General features: G+C 33.8%; 1 non-coding gene across 1 annotated transcript; it reads right to left on the minus strand.

The window, feature by feature from the left end:
* Positions 1-2,426: 2,426 nt before the first annotated feature.
* LOC139869521 (small nucleolar RNA R71) lies at positions 2,427-2,533 on the minus strand. The gene has a single exon (XR_011766129.1). It is a non-coding gene; the product is annotated as a small nucleolar RNA R71 (small nucleolar RNA).
* Between the last annotated feature and the right edge of the window lie 4,259 nt (positions 2,534-6,792).

Genomic DNA, 6,792 nt, shown 5'->3' on the forward strand with positions numbered 1-6,792 from the left:
TTACTTATATATATATATTTGTATTTTTATAAAAGTAAACTAATATAGCGTTAAGCTTTGTTTAAAGATTTTCCCTGTGGAACGAACCGGACTTACTAAAAACTACACTACTGTACGATTAGGTACACTGCCTATAGGTGTTGTAGCAAGGTTTAAGTATATCCATTCTATAAATAAATAAATATCTTGTGTAAAATTGTATCGTATTTAATAGTATTTCCTTTTAAAATATAAAGCTATTTTATATACACCTCGCATAACATCAAGTATATTTTTGGCGCCGCTGCCGGGGAACAATCTAGCTTAAAAGCCAGAAGCGCAACGCTAATAAAAAAAATTATTTTTTTTAGTTTACTTTTATACGCTTTTGTAAAAATACGTTTTAAATATTCGAAAATATAAAAAGAAAAACAAAAAAATATAAATATTTTTAAGATTTTGTTAAATATTTAAGTTTTGTAAAGTTTCTTTATTTTTATTTTATAAAAATATAAGTTTTATTTAAATATTTTGTTTTTATTAAAACATAAAAAAAAAACGTCGAATTAAATCTTGTACCTGAGTTGAATTTTGGAACCCCGCGACTCGCGGAGTTTGCAGCTTCGAATACCGCAACTCGCGGAGCCGTCTGACACGGGCCACACAGGAACCCTAATCAGCATTAAATACGGGGTAATTATTATTTATTTATTATTATTAACCCTAATTACTTATTTATTATTATAATTAGTTTTAAGTTTTTAAATTAAATTGTATTTTAGTTAAATTAGTTTAATTAAAATATAAAATTAATAGTTTAATAAAATAAATAATATAAAAATAATATTTTTATAAAAATTGTACTTTTTACAACTTTTTGTATATTTTTATATTTTGTCCCTTTTTAATTATTTTAGCGTAATATTTGTATTTTTCGTTCATATTTAGTTTTAAGATATAGTTTTTGCCATAGTTATTTTTTTTACTTCTAGATTTTTAGGCTTTGCCGTAAAATTCCTTAAGTGCTTTTTCTTTAGACTAAGATTTAAGTGCTTTAGAATTTTGCGACACCTTTTTAAGTTTTAGTTCTTTTTAAGTTATTGCCATTTGGGATATAGTTTTACTTGTAAGATTTAATATTTTTAAAAGTAACTTTTAATTTTTAGTTTTTAGTGCCTTTTTAAGTTTCAACACGCTACTTTCTTATTTTTATTTTTCGACGCCTTTTACCTATGTATCATTTATCACTCCAATTAGTAATCTCAATTTGCGATTATAATTTTTAGTTAGTGATAGTAATAAGGTTGGGTTAGTCGAGTGTTTTTAAGTTCTATAAGTCATTTTTTTTATTATTTCTTATTTTTCGACGCCTTTTATTTTTCGATCTTTTCTTTTTCGACCTTTTTCGACGCGCTCTTTTTCTTTCTTATTTCTCGCTATTCTAGTTTTAGGACTTAGAATTTTTTTCTACTTCTTATCTAAATTTCTTAAAATTACGAAAATTTATTTTAAGTGGTTAAATTGATAGACATCAAAATTTTCTGGTTCGTAGTAATAGTTGGATTTGTACGTGGACCGGGTTATTGGAGCCAAAGAGTCCTCAATTATATTGAGACCAAACGAACCCTGCCCCTCTGCTGCATCTTTTGGCTATTCGAAACGTGAGCAAAATCAGAAAAGTCTATTAATTGGATAACTTATATAATTTTTCTTTGCTTTTAAAAACTAATAGGATATTCAGTGAATGCACCGAGCAAGACGTTCACCACCTTTTGTACGTTCACCACCTGTAACTAGATCAAGACATTTAGCAAATATTCCCGTCGTTGATTTTTCTTTAGAATCGTCATCCAGTCGACCAAGTACTCCAATTCAAATTTTCGATAATCCATTTTTTGAACCCGACCTCACAATTGAGAATCCGGAGAATATTCAGGGACGATTCATAGATCCTGAACCATTAATTTTTCCTCCGGAACCACCAATCATTCAAACAGAGATTGTTGAGGAACGAACCATTAAATCAGAATCCTCTAGTGATTCAGATTCAACAAATTCAATTATGGAAGTAACGGAACCTTTAAGTATGGAAGACCGAATGAGAGCTAAACGCACTGGCCAAGGTCACGCAATTACTCATCCAGACATTAATGCGCCAGATTATGAAATCAAAGGACAAATTCTACACATGGTGACTAATCAATGCCAATTTGTGGTGCGCCGAAGGAAGATCCAAATGAACATCTTCGTACCTTTAATAGGATCTGCACACTATTTAAAATCCAAGAAGTGGAGGATGAACAGATATATATCTCATGTTATTTCCCTGGACTTTAAAGGGAGAAGCCAAAGATTGGTTGGAATCGTTACCTGAAGGGGCGATTGATACATGGGACGTTTTAGTTGAAAAATTTCTTAAACAATTCTTTCCGGCATCTAAAGCCGTAAGACTTAAAGGAGAAATTGTTACGTTCACACAGAAGCCAAATGAAACTCTATATGAGGTGTGGACAAGATTTGGAAAGTTATTAAGAGGATGTCCGCAACATGGTTTAGACACCTGTCAAATAGTACAAATATTCTACCAAGGATGCGACATCACTACAAGAAAAGACATCGATATAGCAGCTGGTGGTTCTATTATGAAGAAAACAGAAACTGATGCTTATAAAATTATTGATAACACTGCTTCCCACTCACATGAGTGGCACCAAGAAAAAGATATCGTTAGATCATCTAAAGCAGCTAGAGCCGATTCTAGCCATGACTTAGATTCCATTTCCGCAAAGATAGATGCTGTCGAGAGACGAATGGAAAAGATGACTAAGGATATTCACTCAATACGAATTAGTTGTGAGCAGTGTGGAGGACCACATTTAACAAAAGATTGTCTCAGTATTGAATTAACAATGGAACAAAGAGAGAATATTTCATACATAAACCAAAGGCCTGGAAATAATTATCAGAATAATTATCAACCGCCAAGACCGATCTACAATCAAAATCAGAATTATAACCGAAATATTCCATACAACAACCAACAAGGTCCTAGCAATCAACAAGTATCCAACAATACTTACAATCAGCAAAGACCTAATTTTCAAAACAAACCACCACAACCCGATGATAAAAAGCCGAATTTAGAAGATATGATGACGAAGCTAGTTGAAACTCAAACGCAGTTTTTCACATCTCAAAAACAAACTAATGAACAAAATGCTCAAGCATTTAGAAATCAACAAGCTTCTATTCAAAATCTGGAACAAGAAGTAAGTAACCTAGCAAGGTTAATAGGTGAAAGAAAACCGGGAAGTCTACCTAGTGATACAAATGCTAACCCCCGGAATGAAACAGCTAAAGCTATTACCACAAGAAGTGGTACAACACTTAAACCACCTGAAATACCTGTAACTTCTGATGAAGCTATTCCTACTCCACAAGAACCAAAACCTGATCAAGATAAGGAAAAAGAACCGGTAGTTGAGAAGGTTAATGAAGATAACACAGTTAAGGCTAAACCTTATGTTAAACCATACCAACCACCACTTCCTTACCCGAGTAAAATGAAGAAAGATAAACTTAAAGCCGAGCAATCCAAATTCTTGGATATGTTTAAACAGATAAATGTAAATCTTTCTTTCATTGATGTGATTTCAGGAATGCCTAGATATGCTAAATTCTTGAAAGATCTAATCACGAATAGAAAGAAAATGGAAGAACTCTCGGCTGTTACTATGAACGCTAATTGTTCAGCAGTGCTGTTGAATAAGATACCAGAAAAACTATCTGATCCAGGAAGTTTCACAATTCCATATTTTCTGGGTAGTCTTAGTTCAATAGAAGCATTGGCAGACTTAGGTGCTAGTATAAATCTAATGCCGTATTCACTATACGCAAAACTAGACCTTGGAGAATTGAAACCAACAAGAATAAGCATACAACTAGCCGATCGATCAATAAAATATCCTAAAGGGATAATGGAGAACATGCTAGTTAAAGTTGTTACTTTAGTATTTCCAGTAGATTTTGTTGTTCTAGACATGGAAGAAGATTCTCAAGTTCCTCTCATATTAGGAAGACCATTCTTAAACACGGCTAAAGCAATGATAGACGTGTTCGGCAAGAAATTGACCCTAAGTATAGAGGACGAGAGTGATACCTTTTCAGTTGATAGAGCAATGCAACAACCGTAATCTGCAGATGATACATGTTATTATATTCAAACTATAGACTCACATGCAGAATTGTTAGAAGAATTTCCAGAATTACAAGGAACAGGAGAATGTTCTTTAGGAGAAGGTAATGAACCAATTAATGAAGCTGAAATATTAGCTACACTTATAGCTAATGGATATGAACCAACAACAGAAGAAATTCAAATGCTAAAAGAAGAAGACATATATCGATATAAATCATCGATAGAAGAACCACCGAAATTAGAGTTAAAGCCACTTCCAAACCATTTGGAATACGCTTATTTACATGGTGAATCTGAATTACCTGTAATAATGTCGTCTTCTCTTACTGAAAATGAGAAATCACAACTCATTTCTGTGTTGAAAGCTCATAAACCAGCCATTGCATGGAAGATTCATGATATTAAAGGAATAAGTCCTTCGTATTGCACACATAAAATCCTTATGGAAGAAGGTCATAAAACGTATGTGCAACGCCAACGAAGACTAAATCCTAATATGCAAGATGTAGTTAAGAAAGAAATTATTAAACTGCTAGATGCAGGTTTAATATATCCAATTTCTGATAGTCCATGGGTAAGCCCAGTTCAATGCGTGCCTAAGAAGGGTGGCATGACTGTCATTACAAATGAGAAAAATGAGCTTATTCCTACTAGGACTGTAACAGGATGGCGTGTATGTATTGATTATAGAAAATTAAATGACGCCACCGTCACTTTCCCTTACCTTTCATTGATCAAATGTTGGAAAGATTAGCCGGAAATAGTTACTATTGTTTTCTAGATGGATTTTTCGGATATTTTCAAATTCCAATAGCACCCGAAGATCAAGAGAAAACCACATTCACGTGCCCTTATGGTACTTTTGCTTACAAACGCATGCCATTTGGACTTTGCAACGCCCCTGCGACCTTTCAAAGGTGTATGATGGCGATTTTTCACGATATGATAGAAGAATGCATGGAAGTTTTCATGGATGACTTTTCAGTCTTCGGTGATACATTTGAATCATGTCTAGTTAATCTGGAACGAATGCTTATTAGATGCGAACAATCAAATCTAGTACTTAATTGGGAGAAATGCCATTTCATGGTTAAAGAAGGCATCGTTCTTGGACATAAAATTTCAAAAGAAGGAATTGAAGTGGATAGAGCTAAAGTAGATGTAATTGCTAAACTTCCACATCCCACCAATGTTAGAGGAGTTAGGAGTTTTCTAGGGCATGCCGGTTTTTACCGACGTTTCATAAAAGATTTTTCTAAAATTGCCACTCCTATGAATAAACTCCTAGAAAAGGATGCTCCATTCATCTTTTCAGATGAATGTATCAAATCTTTTAATATTCTTAAAGAGAAACTCACTAATGCGCCAATCATGATAACACCAAATTGGAATCTACCGTTTGAATTAATGTGCGATGCAAGTGATTTTGCAATGGGAGCCGTTTTAGGACAAAGGATTGAAAAATGATTTCAACCTATATATTATGCTAGTAAGACGTTACAAGGAGCACAAACAAATTATACAACTACTGAAAAAGAACTCCTTGCTATTGTCTTTGCTTTTGACAAATTTCGTTCATATCTCGTTCTAGCAAAAACGGTGGTCTATACCGACCATTCTACTCTTAGATACCTATTTTCGAAACAAGATGCAAAACCAAGATTAATCCGCTGGATCTTACTCTTACAAGAATTCGATAATGAAATCCGAGATAAAAGAGGAGCAGAAAATCTCGCCGCTGATCATCTTTCTCGTCTTGAAAATCCTGAGTTGGAAGTTCTAAATGAATCGGCCATACAAGACAACTTTCCTGATGAATATCTATTGAAGATAGATTATAATGAAATACCATGGTTTGCAGACTATGCAAACTACTTAGTATGTGGATTCCTTGAAAAAGGATTATCGTACCAAAAACGAAAGAAATTCTTCAGTGATATAAAACACTATTTTTGGGAAGATCCACATCTGTTTAAAAGTTGTCCCGATGGAATAATACGCCAATGTGTATTTGGAGATGAAGCTAGTAAAATTTTAAACCATTGTCACACAGGACCAACAGGAGGGCATTATGGGCCTCAACTAACAGCAAGAAAAGTTTACGATGCTGGATTCTATTGGCCTACAATTTACAAAGACGCACACCTTCTTTTCAAATCCTGTGATGCATGTCAAAGGGCCGGAAAAATAAGTCAACGTGACAAAATGCCACAAAATGTCATACAAGTATGTGAAGTATTTGACATTTGGGGTATTGACTTTATGGGTCCATTTCCAAAATCTCATAATAATCTCTACATTCTCGTTGCCATTGATTATGTATCTAAATGGGCGGAAGCACAAGCTCTCCCAACTAATGATGCACGAGTTGTAGTCAACTTTTTAAAACGTCTTTTTGCAAGGTTTGAAACACCGAAAGCTTTAATAAGTGATCGGGGTACTCATTTCTGTAATAATCAACTTGAGAAAGTTCTTAAAAGATATGGAGTAACTCATAAAATCTCCACCGCATATCATCCACAAACAAGTGGACAAGTTGAAAATACCAACCGAGCTTTAAAACGTATTCTAGAGAAAACCATAGGATCAAATCCGAAGTAATGGTCCATTAAATT

The sequence above is a fragment of the Rutidosis leptorrhynchoides genome, chromosome 9 (genome assembly GCF_046630445.1).
Source record: "Rutidosis leptorrhynchoides isolate AG116_Rl617_1_P2 chromosome 9, CSIRO_AGI_Rlap_v1, whole genome shotgun sequence".
Lineage (NCBI taxonomy): Eukaryota > Viridiplantae > Streptophyta > Magnoliopsida > Asterales > Asteraceae > Rutidosis > Rutidosis leptorrhynchoides.